We start from the raw sequence: 22,421 nt of genomic DNA on the forward strand, positions 1-22,421 counted from the left end.
CTACACCCCAAAAGTCTGATTATTTAATAATGCACGAAAGAGTTCAAGAAATGCTCTCCAATTACTTGAGGCGCGAATTTCGAGCCAATTTCGAGATCCACCATTAACTCGGTAATGAGAAAATTATTCAAACCTTACGGCCCACGTATCGCGTTTTCATCATCGATGGTAAAGGCCTCATCCAAATTACTAGTATACACGTACATCACCAATATAACTTTGCACTTCCCAGATAAAATTTTAGCACTAATGGTTATTGACTTAAGGATCACATTCAAGTTTAGCAACGGTATAAATTTTAGAGATTACCTATGTAAGGTAGGAATTACGCTCAGGGGGCCTGTCTCGATTCTAAAAGGGCCGATTACGATGATCGATTGCATTTGATTCCGAAATATCTTTTGTTAGCAGTTCTGTAAATTGTTTTTAATGGTCCATGTTTTACATAATGATAATGACGCATCATTAAAAGATCCAAATTTCTTTGCCGAGTTTTGATTGATCAACTACTGGGCTACCGCATTGATGATTAAATGTTTTAATTTATACCTTCCGCGTATAAAGCGACTTTTAAATTAAGAGCCGCCGGATTCCGTTACTTCTCTTTGATTTAGATTCCTACGATATACATAGCAGGCAGTGCATAGTATGACAACTGAATTTCTATAAAAGGGAACGATTTTCTATAGACAAAAAAATGACGCGTCACGGTTTTTTTACACAAAACAAAAAGGTGATATTGTTCAATAATATTCATTGCCTCATTGAATGAAAGACAACGTTTATTTTGGTATTCCGAAGCTACCTGTCTTAAACCCGGTTTAAAACTGCGAGTATAATTTGAAAGGCTTCAAAAGGATTGACAGTAAAATTGCAGAATGAAGCAGACACGCGATGCAGAGGCTGTTCATTATGGTCTACATGCAAATGTTGAATAACACCGTTCTGATATTCTTGCCAAATACGTACACGTAATTGCTTTACGCTCTTGGCCCTAGTAGGCATGTAGTAGATACGTTCGCGGGGTAATCTAAAGTTACTTTAAAGTCAACAAAGTTACAGCCTTATTCGAACAATGAGATACGTCAAATACTACCTATATATTGATACGATATGGATTGGATATGTCAGTGTCAAACAAGTGTCAAAATTGAAGTTTCTTCAATCAAAAACGTCACTTGTTTGACATTGACCTATCCAATCCATATCGTTTCAATATCTAGTATTTGACGCATATAATTGTTCGAATACGGCTGTTAGCTATCAGCGTAGTGTGTAATAAATATACATAGGTAACTTCTTAAGAAAAATAGCAATAGGAGCTAATTAGTTTGTTTGTAGATATTACCTTAAAATTATTATTGCTATACAATAGATGTGTTTTAATTATACCTCATCATCATCATCATAACTTAAGAGCTTTGCTCTTGTCGGTGGAGCAATCGCCAATCATTTTTTTCTTGTGCCAGTCTTTTAATTTCCACATACGACGCATTATTTTTTATTTGGCTGAGATAAGTGATTCTAGGTCTCCCTTCTTCTCTTGTCTTTTCAATCCTGCCTTCCAGGATGTTTAGGAAAAAGTTATCATGCCGTATAAGGTGTCCTAACATCATGCCTCTCCTATTTCTTATTGCATTTAACAAGCATCGCTTTTCTCCTATCATACTCAGGACCTCTTCATTCGTCTTCCTTTCCGTCCAGCTAATCCTCTCCATCCTCCTTAATTAATTATACCTAGTACATGTATATTTTTACGTATTTATATTGATTAATTATCAAAGCAATACTAATACAATAATGACGGAATGAGTTGCAGGAATTACTGATAAGGCACTGTCGTGAATAAAAAATAATTAGATTTAAAGTAGCGTGACATTGTAGTGTATAAAAAATAATAATATTTTAAATGCTTAAATAATTAATGGGAAAAATGCCTCGGATAAGATCCGCAGCAAAACATTGGACTATTGGAGTACAAGGGTCCTCTTGTTATTCTAACCTGGTTAATGGGAACTTGGTAGGATATTGAAAAGATAAAACCAAATATCTGACATGCAATTTAATATACTCCGCTAACTACTTACAAGGCACTCCGCTTTAGGGCGGGCGCTACTCACAATACAATTTGTTTCTATAAACCGTTGGCGGCTGTACGGTGACACTATGGCAATTCATAATCTACGGTCGCGAGACGGGCGAAACGCGGAGTTTTGGCCAAAACATAAAACGAAAGTCTAGTGCACTCACGGATACCGGGTGTAGCTTTCATCCTGGAACTTAGCGTAGCAGACAGATCGACGTAGATCAGCGGCGGGCGTTCATCGAGCCCCAGCTGTGACAAGCTAAGGCGAGAACAACCCGCGGCGCTCGGACTTTCACGGGAAGGACCCGCGTGAAGACACCTTGGAGTCGTCGGACGGCAGCATAGCCATCCGACACACGGCCTGCAGATCGAGGCCGCGTCCTACGGCGTAGAAGCAGCGTCAGCATGACGCTCAGCAAAATCGGGGACGCGCAACAGCGCGCCAGGGAACACGGTCACCAACCGTGCTCATGTCCATCGGCGACACGGGACGCACTAAATAAATCACGCGCACAATTCACGCACAGCGATATACGCACTTTACAAATCGGTCTCCCACCAGCCGGACCAGGCGGCGGAAGGAGACGAGGCAATTCCCCTTAATCTTTAATTAGAAACCATCCACATGCTAGCGTATTCCCATTCCAAGTCCAAGTGTAGGTGACAGTGACAGTTCGAAATCTTCCCCTACCGGACACGTTGCGTTTCGATTCACATCAACACATTAAACGTCAAACCAACTTAAATCTTTTCTAAATCAAATGATTCTCGAAAAATATCAATGCTCATTAATACTTGTAATATTTTAAGTGGTTAATAATAATTTCTAATAATTACATTTATATCGTACGTTTCTACTTTGTTTCCTTTGGAATATATCCTTGCTTATGCCTGAACAAAACGCCTATATTCTTAGCTGTCACCGGGCTGTCAAACTTACGACTACCCAACGAAAGTCTTTTTTATGTTTTTATATAATTTCATAAATGATTCTAAAATACAAACTAAACTAGGATGCGACCTACTTGGGCAGTTAGAGTAGACCACGAGGATCGTTTTGATATGCATGAAGCCAGGTTTGGTCCAGCAATCTCTGCACAATCTGGGTGACAAGTTCCGTTCGAGTGGCATGCTCTTTGGACTTGTCTCCTCGAAGCCAGTTAACCAGGAGGCAAGATATGTTAATCAACCTACAGCTGAGAAGGTACATTACAGCTTTACATAAGTGTCATACTCTGGTGTATGTTATTCTGTCCAAAATGCGACACTAATGTTGTACAGGTCACATTGTATGAGAAAGTACATGTTTGGTATAGGAAACCATGTAGCATCGCTACAATATCCCCTCTCTCGGCAAAGAGGTTAAGCACCGGTTAACCGAGGCAGCCGGGGTAACCGGAGAAAAATAAAGTAACCGGATACCTAATCAACAAGTCCATTAGGACGTTAATTATACATATTCGTTTAACATTAAGCTTAGAACCGTATTTACTGAGCATGCTAACCGTCATTAAAACTTAATTTACCTATGTCCATCTCTGGGACTGTAAATTTTATTTCTAAATATTAACTCTATTAGAAATCACAGTGCATGGCCACTACACTGTGGTTTCTGCAACCTAACTAAAAAATATTTTTTTTAATTCCAGTAATCCTAAATTGACTGGTCTAGCCACTATTTGACATAAATAATAATAAGCTAACTCCCTATTCTAAGGTTTACTAAAGTATTTAAATCCAATTTAAATATTAAGTATTTTCAACTATATTTATAAATTCTTACCATTTAGTATATTAAAAGTAGTCATATACCTAATGGAATACTAAGAATTAATATTAAGTTTTAATATGGCATGCCCTACTATGTGCATGCCTAAGACTACAAAATTAACTTACTAGTACCTTAATGTAATGTGGTAACTAGTTGCTAATTTATATCTACAAATTATATTAATAATAGTGGAGGCTAACTTGTAGCTCACACTCAAGTCAAATCCCAATGTGTAGCCAGCGGGCTTACACTAAATGAAAAAAAAAACTTAGTTTTCTTTTTCATGTCTAAGTCAGTGAATTATATCCAATATAATTACATCACCCTGGACCCTTAGGGTGTGTAGTCACAAAAAAATTTGGTTTCCCTGGAAACGCTTCAAAAAAAATCTTGACCAAATTAGTCAAGGAGGTACGCGTACTCAAAAAAATGGGTTGTTACCTGAGTTCACCCAAATAAAAAATAAGTTACTAACTTGAAAATACACCTTGTAAAATATAATATTGAGCATAATGTCACTGAACCAATGCTTTGAAATTAAATGGTAACTGATTTTTTTCAGATTACCTTAACTACAAAGCGGTTTGCTCTAGCAGTCGGAAATTCGGAGGTTATGTGACGAATCAGGAATACTACTCCAAATGGAATGCAGCATGCCGTTCAACAACATGTCCCTACCTTTAGCGAATACAAATGGTGCATGTTTCAGCAGAACTTTAAAAAATGCTATGCTAAGATAGCCGAAATTGAGGTTGATTCTAAGACCAATTTCCTCACATTTCAAAAAAACAAAAAACAAATAATATGAACATTTAAGTTCTATAAAATAGTTCGATTTAGAACCGAATAAGTCCAAAACAAAGAAATTTAGAGTGTCTCGTCTATCATACTAAGTCACCGGAATGAAAAGTTTGAGTTGGTTTGAGAAATAAAAATGAATAAATATTTTAATACTTTTGAAATGGGTGGGTCGGGCGGGTGGTTGTCTAACGCGGCACCCCATGGTCGCGTATTAAACAATGAGGCATTAGGCTTGGGTAGGGGTGAGTAGATAAGGTATCCCCCCCCTCCTACTTCATAAAATTCCTCTCCTTCCCCGTCCGTCCGGTATGTCGGTGGAAAAAAATGGTTTGCTTGTGTCAGGGTATGTAATTATGTATAATAAATTGGTAACACTTCACTTTATACAGGAAGTGTTAAAATAAATTACCTATCTCTCAAATGGAGCATGGTGAAAAAAAATAATAATATGTGGCTGAGCGCTATGCTAATTAGTCATAGTGTAGCCTAATAATAATTGTAATAATTGATGAATTTGTTACCCTGTCACAAGTAAACTTACAAATTAATTAATATTATATTTTTAATATAAATAATTTCACTAAATTTTTTTTAAAAATAAAGTTTTTTAAATGACTAAAATTTTATAAATTGATGTTATCGCTCCCCAAGCTCACAGTAACCAGGCTATATATTTAATTTAAGCTTTCTTCGGGCGCCATTGTCGTGAATAAAAAATAATTAGATTTAAAGTAGCGTGACATTGTAGTGTATAAAAAATAATAATATTTTAAATGCTTAAATAATTAATGGGAAAAATGCCTCGGATAAGATCCGCAGCAAAACATTGGACTATTGGAGTACAAGGGTCCTCTTGTTATTCTAACCTGGTTAATGGGAACTTGGTAGGATATTGAAAAGATAAAACCAAATATCTGACATGCAATTTAATATACTCCGCTAACTACTTACAAGGCACTCCGCTTTAGGGCGGGCGCTACTCACAATACAATTTGTTTCTATAAACCGTTGGCGGCTGTACGGTGACACTATGGCAATTCATAATCTACGGTCGCGAGACGGGCGAAACGCGGAGTTTTGGCCAAAACATAAAACGAAAGTCTAGTGCACTCACGGATACCGGGTGTAGCTTTCATCCTGGAACTTAGCGTAGCAGACAGATCGACGTAGATCAGCGGCGGGCGTTCATCGAGCCCCAGCTGTGACAAGCTAAGGCGAGAACAACCCGCGGCGCTCGGACTTTCACGGGAAGGACCCGCGTGAAGACACCTTGGAGTCGTCGGACGGCAGCATAGCCATCCGACACACGGCCTGCAGATCGAGGCCGCGTCCTACGGCGTAGAAGCAGCGTCAGCATGACGCTCAGCAAAATCGGGGACGCGCAACAGCGCGCCAGGGAACACGGTCACCAACCGTGCTCATGTCCATCGGCGACACGGGACGCACTAAATAAATCACGCGCACAATTCACGCACAGCGATATACGCACTTTACAAATCGGTCTCCCACCAGCCGGACCAGGCGGCGGAAGGAGACGAGGCAATTCCCCTTAATCTTTAATTAGAAACCATCCACATGCTAGCGTATTCCCATTCCAAGTCCAAGTGTAGGTGACAGTGACAGTTCGAAATCTTCCCCTACCGGACACGTTGCGTTTCGATTCACATCAACACATTAAACGTCAAACCAACTTAAATCTTTTCTAAATCAAATGATTCTCGAAAAATATCAATGCTCATTAATACTTGTAATATTTTAAGTGGTTAATAATAATTTCTAATAATTACATTTATATCGTACGTTTCTACTTTGTTTCCTTTGGAATATATCCTTGCTTATGCCTGAACAAAACGCCTATATTCTTAGCTGTCACCGGGCTGTCAAACTTACGACTACCCAACGAAAGTCTTTTTTATGTTTTTATATAATTTCATAAATGATTCTAAAATACAAACTAAACTAGGATGCGACCTACTTGGGCAGTTAGAGTAGACCACGAGGATCGTTTTGATATGCATGAAGCCAGGTTTGGTCCAGCAATCTCTGCACAATCTGGGTGACAAGTTCCGTTCGAGTGGCATGCTCTTTGGACTTGTCTCCTCGAAGCCAGTTAACCAGGAGGCAAGATATGTTAATCAACCTACAGCTGAGAAGGTACATTACAGCTTTACATAAGTGTCATACTCTGGTGTATGTTATTCTGTCCAAAATGCGACACTAATGTTGTACAGGTCACATTGTATGAGAAAGTACATGTTTGGTATAGGAAACCATGTAGCATCGCTACAGCACCTACTTTTATTCAAAAGTTACCTAATATATTTATTATTATGTTCAACCAGTCAACTCACTAAACACAAAAACAAAGTAATAACTAATAATGTACCTAAATAAATCTGCAAAAGCTAGTTGAAACCTCTAAATGGGTTATAACGCAACAACAGAACTACACAACTTAGTTAACTTCATAACGACTTTATAAATCAATAAGCATCCAAATCAATACTTGTTATTATAGCCATAGCTAATCAATTTGCAGCAAAAACAAAGAATGCAGAAAGTCACATCTCCAAGAGAAATCTTATCGATTACATTATAGAAACGAATAATCGATTACGCCGCCAATCGATTATCTAAGGCTATAATTTGACAGCTGTCAAAACGTATAATCTTCTAAACGCTGACGTCTGAAATGCTGGCTCTAACAGGATTGACTTGTAAGTGTGGCCAGTCTGCTCTGACCCGGGGTTGCACTGAGCCCTGTAGGTATTTGATGCCAATAAGAATTGGCGGTAATATTTAATGCTTGTAAATCCTAAGGTACACGATGCGTGAAGTTATAATGACAAGTTGACATAGGTTTATCTGATGATAGGGCTTTGGATGTGTCACTGATACAAAAGTGAACCTTAATTCCTAGTCGATAGAGTTTTAATAACATTGATTATCCATTTCCGTCCCGCATTCTGGTCATTCGCCTTACTGCTGCGATGACAATTCAATAAATTTAGAAATTGACAATGGTATGGATCAACTTTAGTACTTTAATATGTTTCACTTCACAACTTCAGATCCGTTTCATATTAAGTACATACATATTTTAGCCTAGAACATCCTAACATACAATGAATTTGTAAATGTATAAGTAAATAAATAAATATGTATTATATAATAGCTTTCCTATCGAATTTTCCACTAACAAAACGTGTTCGACTCATGAGAAAGTGCCAAACCTGCGTTATGTCAATTTCCTTTACGCTTCGATAACTAATGTTGAATTGAAAGTCTTCTTATTCGTAATAGGTACAAAAATAAAAAAACATCAAGGATGTGAACGTCATTTTATGTAACTACTATTATAAGTAGTCATAAAATGATAAAAACCATTAAGACAGATAAGAATAAAATGATCAGCGAACAAGCCTTACATGTAATTTAATGATTATTTTAGTTGTTAACATTTGAAAAATGATGTCATGTAGATATACCGGGTGTGGCCTGTTTCGATTAAGTATGCAGCTCGACAGTGGTTCGGTCCTGGCTCCAGTATGGACTGGTTGTTCTTGTCTACGTGACAGCATGATAAAACGATGTCTGTCACTCTCTATCCCACGGTGTTAAAAGGTGACAGTTATTTTATCACGGTGTTAAGCCATCCATAATACGCCTGCTGTAAATGTTGGCAATAATGACCCCGTGCCGATATTTACTCCTAAACTTAAATTTTCAATAGATATTAAAAAATCCAATAAATCTAACACATTGTCAAACTCTATCTCAAAGTCATCTATAAAGTGTAACCTCCAATAAGAAACCTGTCACAAGGGTCACACGGTGACCGAGACCCCTGAGTTATAAGGTCTTATATAAGACCATAAGAGTAGACATAGAGCGCGTTAGATTGGCGAAAGCGCCAGGTGCATTCGAATTTCGATTTTCTCCGTGATAGGTATTCGTACCGGTTTTCGTCGTGAAATTAATAATTTAGCGATTGTGTTTTATTTCTGTCACAACAGAAATATTAATTTAGATAATAGCTTTCTTATTTATTGTCACATAATTTACCTTTCAAAATACATATTTACTTAAGGTTCGTTACGTCTGTGATTGAATCCGATTTTAATTTCGCTTTAGATTTATAATATGTATTATGACTGAAAACACTATGGAGTACCTAGTAGGAATAAGATAGAACATAACGATTTACACTAAATAAAAATGTTTTATTACACAGCTTATTACGATCATTACAATCTAGTTTTATTTCATTCAGCGTAATCTAAATGAAACTTAATTACTTGATTAGAACACAATAAAAGTTTATCTCTATGACAAAACAATCATTCAGCCCCGGGGAATCTCGTAATACAATGCTGTCTAAACAGATGAGATCTTCATTTCTTTCTGTAGTTCGTTGAACTTTAACCACACTATATCGAAGCCTTTTATGACCAGTATTATGTGAACTCTCGAGGGGTACTGTTGGTACGTCTGTAGGGCTCTAATTACTGTACTGTGACCAATGACCACCTCCCAGGCCTGTAATTATGGACTATTTCACAGTTTTACGCGTACCCAGCAGCTGTTAGGTTCATTGATCTTAAGGGCTAGATTTTTTAGAATAAGTTTTCGTCGTGCTGCATTTTTTTATACGTTGCGTTTTATGAGAAACATTTACTTCAAAGTAAAGATTTTACGTTATGTTGATAAATAAAATAGTTTTTGCTCAATGCTCATTGATTTAAGACATGTTAAGTTTTTATGGTTAACGGGTGTTTTACACACTTTTTTGGATGCGCATTTTAGTAACTTTTAGTTCAAATAAATACGTACCTATCCATTAAACAATTATAATTAATTATATGATTATCACTGGCACAAGAAAGAAATGATTGGCGATTACTCCACCGACAAGAGCAAAGCTCTTAAGTTATGATGATGATGATGATTATCACATACCTGCCTATTCACTCGGTGTTTACCCACCTCCTCACAATTAGCATTAGTTAAATAGCCGTCTATTTATCTGAAAGCTGTCTTCGGTAAATATCCCTTGCGTTTTTCTGGCATTCGAGTAATAAACACTACTTGATGGATAAACAGGCAAAGGTTTTTATATGATTGTACCTATTAGGACTCGTCTATTTATTTGGCGCTTATCTACTTCAGCAAGCCTATTATGGATTTATCCACATTTATCCACGTGATAAAACAACTGTCACTTTTTAACTCTGAGGGATAGAAAGAGACGGACACCGTTTTATCACGCTGTCACGTAAACAAATACGACCATCATATCCGTACAGAGAGTTAGTGAATTGTGATGCTACTTATAAAATATTTACATACTTACTGGCATTCATAATATAATATAAAAGCCACCGTCATTTCCGACGGAACCAGGTAGTGCCAAGGACGCCACTTCCATAGGGTTTTTTTTACAAGATACGACTTCCTTATCGTGCATTGTTGATGTAATTACTTTACACTTGGTATATAAGTTCTGTTTTTGTAAAACTTTACGAATGCTAATCAAAATGGTAAATACCTAATATACCTATGCACATACATTTCAAACCAATTCGTTGTTTTTGTGATTTCGTGTAGCAAAAAAACGAGACCTTGCAAAAATCTTGAGTCAAATACTAAGTAAATTTTAATGTGTTTCAATATTATGTTCAATTAGTATGTGTGTTATACATATACGAGCAAAATGATTATCAAAATCATTACCGAGATATAATGAAAATTGATAAAATTAAAAAGCAATTCAAAAGCTTACCTTGAATGAGAGAAGAACGCCACAAAACCGTTCACAATCTGTAATTAAGAAAAAACGTGATTAGAAAATGTAAAAAGAAAAACATTAAGGCAAGATGTATTAATGATAAAAGTGATTAAATGTAAACAGTAACGCCCCCTACGGAAGTTACGATGGCGACGAACAAATTGAGTAACGTATACACAATATATTACTGGGATCGAAAGTGAAAATAACGAAAGTAAGAGGTGATCAAACGAGTCGATACGCGGCCATTTTGACAAAATAAATGACGCGTCTGTGTGCGTAGAACCTGTTCCTAGAGGTGTGGTCAAGATTTGTATGGATGATGTTTATTATTATAAAATGTGTATTGAATCATACTTCAGATTTTGCAATACACGTAACTAATGTAACAGACAACCTGTAGAGCGAGAAAGCTCGTTCAACGAATAAATTGAACTCAATGCTATCGAGGGAAATGGTTAAGATAAATCATCCCTATTTTATGAAGACACGCGCAACTAGTTGAAATTTATTATCGCGAGTTAACTTTACGCATATAATTACCGTGATTTCTAACATGCATTCATTATTATTGACGCGCATTACATCTCCATCGTTAATTTTAATTGGTTTAATCAAGCTAATAGCGAAAGCAGTTATAAAGTTGACCCAAAAATTTTTTATTAAGCTTTGAGCTTCATCACATATGTTCCTTGAGTAATTCTAAGCATTTCAAGCCTGGGCGGCAATAAGAAATGTGTGTCTACTCGGATTTGTAATGGATTCAAACTTTCAACCCCTTTTTAACCCTGTTAGGGGATGAATTTTCAAAAACGCTGAAATTAGTTTTCTTGTATTTTAATAATATATCGTTTTACGAAGTTTCAAATTCCTAGCTTAAAATAAAACTTGAACCCCATACAAACTTTCATCCCCTTTTTAATCCCCTTAGGGGTCGAATTTCTCAAAATCGCTTCTTACCTCTTGTACACTTTATAAATGTAATCTAGTGTGCAAATTTCAACTTTCTATCGTTTGTAGTTTCGGCTCCGCGTAGCAAAAATCTCCAACCAAATTTTTTCACCTTTTTACGTTTTTCTTGTAAAATTACTATGAAACTGAAAAAAACAAATATCAGCAATGAATTCTACGTCTTTGGTTAATACGAAAATGATACCAAACTTGCCCTAGTACCCACCAGGATCAGAATAGATTTTTTTTAAAGATGACGGGTGGCGGCCGTTTTTGTACCCCACCCTCCGCCCCACCCCAGGCTAGAAATGCTTAGAATTACTCAAATATCAGATGTGATGAAGCTCATAGCTTAATAAAAAATTTTTGGGTCATGTATGGCAGCGTTACATAACTGATTCCAGTATAAGGCTCGCATAATGAAAACAATTATAAATAAGTGATATTAACCTAGAATGAGGTAACATCACCGTTAAGACACAGAACTCTAACATTATAAAACGGAAAGAAAGAATCTAATTGTTACGCAAGACAAGTCATTTTTACGAGTTCGTGGGGACAATGACTCCAAACTCGAGTCGGAAGATAGAAGCAAAAAAACGCTCTTATAAGAATTTTCTAAAATTGAGAAACATTGTGAAGTAGGTACGTTTTGTTATTTCAGATGCGATGAAGCAAGATCGAAACAAACATGGATTTTCCATGTTTTTACAATGCCGCTTATTTGGACTGAGACATTGAGATTAAAAATTTACGCAGCTGTCAAAACAATAGCTAATCAACAAGGGCCTTATGGAAGTTGTCGACCACCCTGTTTGCGTACAGCCTTGTGTGTTATCGTACCACAATTTCTCGACAGATGGATAGCCGCGGGCGTGACGAGGCATCTGGCTTTGAACTCGACGTCACCTTTATTGAATTTTAATAAGGCAACCGTATGTTAGCCTTTGTGACGTCGGTAAGAACAAGAAAGTAAGTGTTCCAACAAATGATTATGGATGCAAGTGAAGCTTTGTTTGAAATTTTCGAACATGTTTTACCTCTTTTGTTTATCAGTTTTGTTTTTGAAGGTCTATTAGACTGCATTCTTATGACGGAAATTTTAGTAGGTAAATCGTGACTAGTTAGCATTGGCGTTTATACAAGCGGAGCAGGATATAGCTATAGAGCTTTATTAAATAATCGACGTTAAATCCTAGTCCAATGGATTAGAGCTATCAATAACTAACGATTAACTGTAACCTGTAACTTTTATAGTTATCGTTAACACTTACGTAAACGTTTGAGTGATGGAACGTTGCACGTGATGGATGTATTTGAAAATAAAAGAGCGCGTTATGTCGACAGTACAAATGAAAGAATAACGACGTGTTACGAAAGGCTGTAAAAGCTATTTTTGAAACTGTCAAATCTGCTCTAGTTTGAGTTGTAAACATCTTTGGTTACCAGTTACCGCATACGAATTAGAGAAAGAAGCGTTTCAAATCAGAGTTGCGCATTAAAAACTTAGAAATCGTGTGATCTCTAACTGTGCCGAAAATCATAAAAAATTAGAGCAAGTAAAATTAGAGTTCCATAATAACAAGATCAATGTTGATGCTAAAGGTTAAACAAGCAAGAGTTACCAAATATTATTGTGATCGCGAATTACTAGGTCAAGACGGCGGTCAACCTTGAGTCATCGGTCAGTTCGTAGCGATTTTAATATTGATGTTCGTTGCTATTCCAATACTACGCAGGACAGGTGACCTTAGAGAAGAACATTCTATCTTCATAATAACTGGGTCACCTTTTACATTTGCATAGGAATAATTAACTTGCTTTAAAAACAGCAAGGTGCGTTGGGACAAGATGGAATGGATTTTTGAATTTTTTGATGATATGAGCAGTGTTGCATTGGAACCACCGCACAAAAATACATACTATATGGTCATTATTTTTTCAAGAGTTCATGTGTTCAAGAGTTAAGTTAAAATAAGGATTAGAATAATAGACCAAACAGAACAGCATACTGCATATAACTGTACACAATCTGTGTCTGCCTCATTATGCCACAGTTGTCTGTTCTAACCTCTGCCACTTGTAGCACATTACTTGCATTGTCTGGTAACGAAGCCGAGACAGGCCTTGTTAGAGTTGTTAGCACGGGATTCAAACGTGCACTCTATTTTCAAACGGATTCTTTGAAAATGGAACGCCGGCAGGTAAAATTATTGCTTTTGTATCGAGTCAGGAAAGCAGCCGGTAAGAGTGGATGAAGAAAGTTTTAAATCGATTTCGGTGCGTTGTCACGATATTTGTTAATATAGGTCGCGATAAAATTATACACAATACCAACCAATATTACTCGTATTTTAATACTTCCTGGAATACTATAACGTAATATGTGACATACTTAATTCGAAATACTTCTTGTTTTTCAAAGGAGAAGATCTGGTATGGCAGGCCTAAACATAATTTAATTACTACTACTATAGGTACATAGGTATTGTATTTAATGCGCGATGATAAACATTTGAAGCCAAAACTACAGTTTTTCTATTACAGTCAAATTATCCAAATAACTTAATTCATCACAATGAAAGTTCCATGGACCATTATTCCGTTTCCATCATCCAAAGGTCAATTACTCGGCCTCAGAGCAATTTGAACTAAGCCACTTTCTTCCAAATTTAAAGTTAGCTAATCAAAAATGCCATATCCATCGGCTTTGCTCTTGTTTGCATCATGTTTGAGGTTATGTAAGCTTGCGAACCGGGCTCTCGCCTCCATTTTGACATGGGAACACGAGCTTTCTACCTTGTAATATAATTTCTGCAAAAACATGATTATGATTTTAATAGTCTTCGAGGCGTCGAGTTGGGAATATTTTGCTTACTTTGATGGTTACTTTTCTAATGCTGATTAAGGTTCAACGCATAATTATAAAATGTTCAATAAATATTTCTTAAATTATAATTTTCTTCTTTTTCTTAACATTATACTTCTTGAAGTATTGAAGTAGTCCTTGAACTTGGTCATGTATTGACATTTCTGGAGTGTTTGTTTGAAAATCTAAGTTTTTAATAGTTGCGGTATTTTTTAATAAGAAATGTGATCCGATGATGGGATTCATTAAAATATAATGGAACCCTTTATATTATACGCATTCATAGCTTCGTCGTGACTACCTTGACGTAACCTTAAGCTCCTCAGGTTTTTTTCTTCATCGCAAATAAAGAGAGAACATCAGTTCACACACTTGTCTATCTTATTTATCTGATCTCTTGGACTCCACGCCCTCTGATAGATATCATGTAAATTTCTCTTCGCCTCCATCATAGTTTTTATCAGCATATATCATCAGAACACGTAATCGATTGTACTGAGCTACCTGTGATAGATGGACAAAAAGCGTTTAATCATTGTTTACAACGTGCTGTCACTTTCTCGCACGTCATCTTGCATATAAATTCGAAAAGCAAACATGTGATATATGAGTACTATTAGGTAATAAACAATAATATACTCGTTTATCTTGAGATCTATTGTTCGTCAACAATGATTACTTTCGTAAGAAACAGAACAGATCGAACTTTTCTATATTTTTAATAATCTAATTAATTAGAACAGTGTGATTATCTCGGATACCACGAAACTTTTACTAGATCTATAAGTGCATTTTCTGGACCAGCCTAATAAGGTGCCCTGTTGGTGGTTAGAAGGTTTTCCATTAAATAATTACTGGGCAACCTATAGACACATATATAGACTTTGACTCAAATATTTGTGAAGTTCCCAATCCGCATTGCATTTGATCCATGAAGCATACGCATATTATGTCGACTGATGGTTCTTATTAAATACTAAATAATTCATACAAACTAAATACGTTACATTAATCCGAAATCCGAATTCCGAATTTTATAATGTAAATATTAGGTAAACGCGATATGAGCGAAAGCTTGAAATATTTTTTTTTATTCTTATTAAATAGACACATTAGACACCTGACGATAAACTAGAAAATTTAGTTTTCAATAAACCATTTTATTATATATTATATTTTGAGATAACGGAAGCAATGGCAACTTAAAACAATTTTTATTTTTTCCATCTTATGCAACGGAACCCTTAGAACAACAAATTGATTGGTACCTTGCGCGTACGACGCTGTTAAAGTACGTAGTCAATTATAGCGTGGTGGGAAGCGCCGTGTGAAAATCGCTAGAAAGGGATTTTGTTATGCCTAATGACAGGTTACGAGGTAAATATTAAACAATCAAGCAACAGTAATCTGAGGTAACTGTTATCCAAGTGATGTAACGCAACGTTTATGTAGATATAATATTTTTCGTCGTTTCCCTTGACTAGTCAAACATGCGAAATATCCATTCGGCCTTACATCGGATTCAAAAGTCAGTAGCGACATTTTGTTTGAATTATTTGGGAAACTACCATACCTTTTTGTATGTTGTATAATCGGTAATTTAAAAAGCAAAAATGAGTTATGTTTACAGTAAGTATACTTAAGTACTTGAGTTATACTGAGGGCCCGAAATTTGCACGCGCGTACTTGAATGCGCCACTTCAACGCAAAACCAAATGTGTGACAAATGGATAATTAAATTAAATTAAAATGTTAATTCAGTTGTGTCATATTTTTTAATCTCTAGGACATTGTCACTTACTACTTAAATCAATAATAACTAATATAATATCTGAGAACTCTATTTGAACAACTGATCTATCGACTAGCAGTTGTGTCGACATTATTTACTAACTCTCGCTTGTATGTATAAATTGTATAATGCTTTCTTTAATTAACTGATGATAGGGATTCATTTAGTATAAGTATCGTTTATAAAATAATATTATTAACATACCTATGTGAATGAAATGACTGTAGTTTTTGAGGAATTAAATTAAATATACAATTGTTTAACTAGCTATATCCATCCAGAAGAGTAGGCAAAAAAATACTTAACTTAAACTACTAGATTTGTAGGTTTTCTTCATAAATTAAACTATGAATAAGTAAAAATATAATATTTAGGATGCAGGCAAAATATACTTAATATCCAGCCAAAAGTAGTTATAAATGAAAACTGAATCCTTTGACACACTGATCAATTACTATACATTAATACGAGTAATAGAAGACAACAGTATCATTATACAGTTTTCCATTTCCTTTCTACTTTATTAACTGCAAAAGCTGTTTCTTGGATAGGTAATACTTTATGTTAGAATTTACGCATTACCCTACAAGACAAGTACCATCACCCACACTGTTAACTGGACATCGGTGGACCTTATGCCTTTTGTAATAAGGTCCACCGATGTACAGTTAGGAGTATTGATGTGTGTACAGCCTTTCTAAAAGGAAGTCCATTTCATAATCCATAAAGTACCTGAATAGCCATTCTCACACAAGTTTACTCAAAACGGAAACCTAGAACACAAACAATCGATTTATTGCTCGGACTTTGACCGCTGAACACCAAACATCTTATAGTCTTACAGCTGAATCAAGCTATACGATTTTATCCCTTACTACATTATTTTAAGGTCTTTACAAGCAAGCAAAGCAACTGGACTTTACAAGATTGCAGGGATGTCATTTCAATCGCTTTCTGTGCGTTTACGAACCAGTATAAGAGTGGTCTGCGATCCCGCATATTTATTAAATATTTTGAGGTCTTGTCCTGCTGGTTATCTTTGGATGGTCTGCGTGAGGGTACAGGGTACGTTTCTCTATTGACGGAAACGATTTCTGCGTGCCGGCACGTAGGTGCATGATTAGGCCGTTTCGTTAGATACGATATGCGATTTACTCGATTTAACATGTATCTGGACGTGCTTAGTCGATGGCTGCAATCGATATTATATTTTTTTAAATGTCAGTGATTCATCTTGTAAATTTTATTGTTAACAACATAAAACATTGGAGATTAAATTAACATGATAAAGCACTTAAACTTTTAACATACATACGTGAATGTGCTTTTTACTGGAGTCAGTTATGTAACGCTGCCATACATGACCCAAAAATTTTTTATTAAGCTATGAGCTTCATCACATCTGATATTTGAGTAATTCTAAGCATTTCTAGCCTGAAGTGGGGGGGAGGGTGGGGTACAAAGACGGCCGCCATCCGTCATCTTTAAAAAAAATCTACTCTGATCCTGGTGGGTACTAGGGCAAGTTTGGTATCATTTTCGTATAAACCAAAGACGTAGAATTCATTGCTGATATTTGTTTTTTCAATTTCATAGTAATTTTACAAGAAAAACGTAAAAAGGTGAAAAATTTGGTTGGAGATTTTTGCTACGCGGAGCCGAAACTACAAAAGATAGAAAGTTGAAATTTGCACACTAGATTACATTTATAAAGTGTACAAGAGATAAGAAGCGATTTTGAGAAATTCAACCCCTAAGGGGGTTAAAAAGGGGATGAAAGTTTGTATGGGGTTCAAGTTTTATTTTAAGCTAGGAATTTGAAACTTCGTAAAACGATATATTATTAAAATACAAGAAAACTAATTTCAGCGTTTTTGAAAATTCATCCCCTAAGGTGGTGAAAAAGGAGTTGTAAGTTTGTATGGATATCAAAAAAATTTTCGAACGCGGGACTTGAATCTTTGTATTTGGGGATATTATTAAAAGACAGGAAAAGTAATTTCAGCGTTTTGTAAAATTCATCCCCTAACAGGGTTAAAAAGGGGTTGAAAGTTTGAATCCATTACAAATCCGAGTAGACACACATTTCTTATTGGCTCCCAGGCTTGAAATGCTTAGAATTACTCAAGGAACATATGTGATGAAGCTCATAGCTTAATAAAAAATTTTTGGGTCAACTTTATAACTGCTTCCGCTATTTACAATTGTAAAGTATAAATTATTTTTTATTTAGCAGAAACGTCTGCTAGGGATACCACAATTCAAAGTACACACCTATGTATGTACCTACGTAAATATAAACACTTTATCGTACACAAGAGGAGTAAAAATTACAATCAGGACAGTGTGTAAAGGCGAACCTATCATATCACATATAAAGGATCTCTTCCAGTTGACCTTTGCAAAGTCTCGAGGTTTTTGGCCTTGGATAGGGAGCTTTCTCGGTAGGTTAACCTAACTAGTTTAGTCTTTTAATTATTATATACAGGTATTCTGCATAGTCTTATTAAAAACAAGACCGAAGTGATCCCATAAAAGTGTTCCGTGAACAAAGTTTTGTACGGAACACTAAAAATGGTACCTAACTCTAACTGGCTCACTGGGGCACTAAAAATAACTCTCTTAACATAAGTTTCAAGTATAAATTAATTATTAACTTAATAACCGCGACGAGGCGCCTGACATTCCTAAGCCTTTCATATCGACATATATGGATCGGTTGCGTTTCGAGTTGCAAACAGGAAATTTCGGATTAACATTACATATCCACGGGTGTCGGTTTTCTTTTATTGATAATTAAGTAGGTGGGAATATTTAAATTGAACGCGTTTGCGGACGATGAAACTGACGAGTAAGTTTACGACAATATTAATTCATTATAATTAATAAAAAATGTTTATTTCATTATTAAAATAACACATAAACTAAACATAAAACTAAATAAAAACTAAACTTAAATATTAACTAAATAAGTATACACGAGCGTGATGGGCACCTTTGCGTCGGAGGCAGCCCGGGATGGGCTTCAGTAGGCAATTTATTTTATATTACAAACGGCAAAAAATCACGTTTGTTGTCAAAATTTATTTTATACTTATTTAGTTTATATTTATAATTAATTATTAGCCATTTGAGTTTAAATAATTGGGTGTGGATTGGACTATATTTATCGAAGAAAATGGGCGTTTTAAGACAAATCGAATCTTCTAGCTAATTAGGTGCTTAGACAAAAATTATCCAATTATCAGAGCGTTAAAATATAGTTGCTTGATGTAGGCATCAAGCAACTATATTTTATTTCCATATCCATCCTCACTATATTTAAAATAATTGCCGGTTATATTTCCTTAAGTATCAGAGTTGTCATTAGTTCACTGTAAATCGCGTCCCTACTGAAAACCAGCGCCACGGCGCGGAGGCTTAAAGTGACATTCCATTTCCAACTGCAGCTGCAATACTGTTCATTTTCTATGAAAATTGACAATGACAGCGACGCTTTTCCATAGTAAAATGAACACTATTGCAGCTGCAGTTGGAAATGGAATGTCACTCTTACTTGTATTGGCTTTTGTTTAGTGTAACGATATAATGTTAACATTACTTTTATCTGTCATTACTTTTTCTTTCTTCATCCATTAAATAATAAATAATAACTTTTTATTTATTCCAATAAGTTTATAATCATTTCTTGTAGGTATAATGGGTCAGATTGAAAATGGTACGTTATTTTTAAAATGTTCAAACTAATTTATCCGAATAAAATCATCCCATGACATTTTCCACATTAGTACATGTTGACATTTCCTTTATTTTTAGATGTAGATAAAAAAAATTAACATGTACGTAAGCATTTGTGGTGAACACTTTTAATTCAGATCTATTATCGGATACAGACGTCAAAACATTGACGTAACTATATGCATTATTAATTTTACTCTACCTATTATACAATAAGAAGATGGCAATACCAAAGACGAAATGCCAATCCGATAATAAAATTAGTATTATCTTTTTTACAAGAGTTCTTAATTAACTTCTGACATTTCAATTAGCAAGCTTATATGTTATCCAAAATCGGCACCGATCGATCGGTAGAGCACCGACGGGAGTGGGGCGACTTTCGTCTGCGATTTAACCAAATTTAATCGGAACATAATGTCGTTTTCACGTGCTTTCTAATCGGGCATGCGTTGCGCGCGCGACTGGCAGCTTAAATACAAAATGGTGTATGATACCACGAATCGAATCGATATTTAATTATTTATATAGTGGTAACGAAAACGTGTCCTCGTCCAGACAATTGTCTAGACGAAGACACGTTTTCGTGAACAGAGCTAAAAATATATAAATTATGTAAGTGATGTGCACACAGCCATGTTGCCTAGGTTGATTTTTTTAAATATGATAGTCAGCAAACGAGTTGAGAATTTAAGGACTTCTCGTGACTGTAGTAGATCTGTACGTGTACGTATGTCTGTAAGAGGGCTTAGATATATCCTTGCGTAGGTGATGTGTTGTATCCAGAGTTGAGAAAAGCGGAGTTAGAGGTGTTTTTCAAAATTATATGTTACTGAACCTATGCACGAAACTCTTAAGTATAGGTACGTATATTTTAATAATGTACAGAAAATATATAAGCGTTCCTAACGATTACAATATTAATAAAAATATCGAATAGTTATTAATAGGTAAATATTAGGTTTAATACAAACATCTGATAATTTCATAGCAACGGAGCCCAAGAAAATTAACCCGAGAAGTCAAACCGGTCATCTCGATTTAACGCTTCGACGGCGTTAACGTGTCGCAATTGCCGCGGGAAAATAACTATTATTCGTCTCGCTACACCGTAGGTACCATAATAATACTAACATGCCAAAAACTAGCTTATGCGAGTCTGGCTTGGATACTAGCTCCATATTTAAAATTCATTTCATTGTAGTTAAGTCTGGGCAACACTTGCAACTGGTTGGCTCGTACTATAATAAGAAATATGTATTTGGTAACGGAATGAAATGTATAGAGCGAAATCAGTTTAAATGACTGAGTTATCCATTTTAAATATTTTAAAATGAGTCTCATAGTAGTTTTACAGCAAAAATAGTAAAGGTGGCGGCTAGGCATCTACAGCCACTAAAAGCAAGTAAGTGGCCAACTGGCTCAGAAGCAACTCAATTAATATGCTAAAATCAGGACACACGGACGATTGTCGACGATTAGACGCAGCGGGAATGCAATTTTTAAGTATTGAGTTATCTCATCACTATGTAATGTTACTTAGGCGCGGAACTTTGCTTTACATTAGCATCACTTATGCGGGTTAATGTCCCGAGACGTAATAATTTCATAACATTGTTGCACAAAATATAAGTATGAACTTGAACTAATGACCAACTAACGCCTATAAAGCACAGACTTGAGCCTCAAATGTAGTCCATATTCATCTTAATGATCTTACAACAGTTACAACATTATTTGACATTTAAAAAACATATTAGCCACATAATTACACCGGAAAAGTGTAATTTGTCTTACTCCTCAGTTAACACTCTTTACAAAATTTTATTTGACATTAAAATATTGCATGCTAAGTCTCATTTAGGTGTTAAGTGAAAAGAATACGAGTCCATTCAAATAATGTGAAGAGAACGTTATAATGTCAAATAAATAGGTTTAGTGTCAGAAGTTCAAGTAAGAAAATGTCTAGTCAGTGTTGCGTAAACACGCATAAGTAGGAAACTTGCAGAATTTCCCACTTAATTATTATACAAATGTGCAAAGATTATTTAAATTTCATTACTTATGATTATTTTAGTTTAAAAACAGTTTAGTGGAAAGTGGCATGCGTAAAATTAATTATAATTATTTCATCATCATCATCATCATCTCAGCCATAAGACGTCCACTGCTGAACATAGGCCTCCCCCTTAGGGGGGGTGAATGCCATAATCGCCACGCTTGGCAGGCGGGTTGGCGATCGCAGCCGAGTACACCGAATTTGAGGGACGCTGCTGCCCGTCCACCGGTGGTCTTGGACGTGGTTTAAGGACATACCCGGGTCCTAGACGTAGTTTAAGCACATACCCGGGTCACACCCGGGTCGGGTTATAATTATTTATACCGCAACAATTACAAAACGAAATCAATTTTTGACGGAATACTCGTAGTAAAGACTGCGTGATAAGGACCACTTCTTGTTTATATTTATTACAACCCGTAAGTTTCAATCATTTGAATGTATGTAGCAAGCAAAGAATTTTTAAAACCTTACCCAATTGAATACAAAAGTAGGCTACATCACCGACATAAATTCGGCCTTTCATTACGAGAGCAGCTGCCCAAACAAACAGGCATTCCTGCTGC

The 22,421-nt window shown here is 35.8% G+C and overlaps 2 protein-coding genes across 2 annotated transcripts in view; both read right to left on the bottom strand.

Moving 5' to 3' along the window:
* LOC134669079 (uncharacterized) overlaps positions 1-22,421 on the bottom strand; it is a 231,814-nt gene that overhangs the window by 177,134 nt on the left and 32,259 nt on the right. The window contains exon 2 of the mRNA XM_063526605.1: positions 10,441-10,478. The gene's annotated coding sequence lies outside the window, so the exon portion shown is untranslated. The remainder of the gene's footprint in view (positions 1-10,440; positions 10,479-22,421) is intronic.
* The window catches only part of LOC134669094 (uncharacterized), a 272,403-nt gene that overhangs the window by 62,208 nt on the left and 187,774 nt on the right, over positions 1-22,421 (bottom strand). The window lies entirely within an intron of this gene.

The sequence above is a fragment of the Cydia fagiglandana genome, chromosome 11, assembly GCF_963556715.1.
Source record: "Cydia fagiglandana chromosome 11, ilCydFagi1.1, whole genome shotgun sequence".
Classification (NCBI taxonomy): Eukaryota; Metazoa; Arthropoda; class Insecta; order Lepidoptera; family Tortricidae; genus Cydia; species Cydia fagiglandana.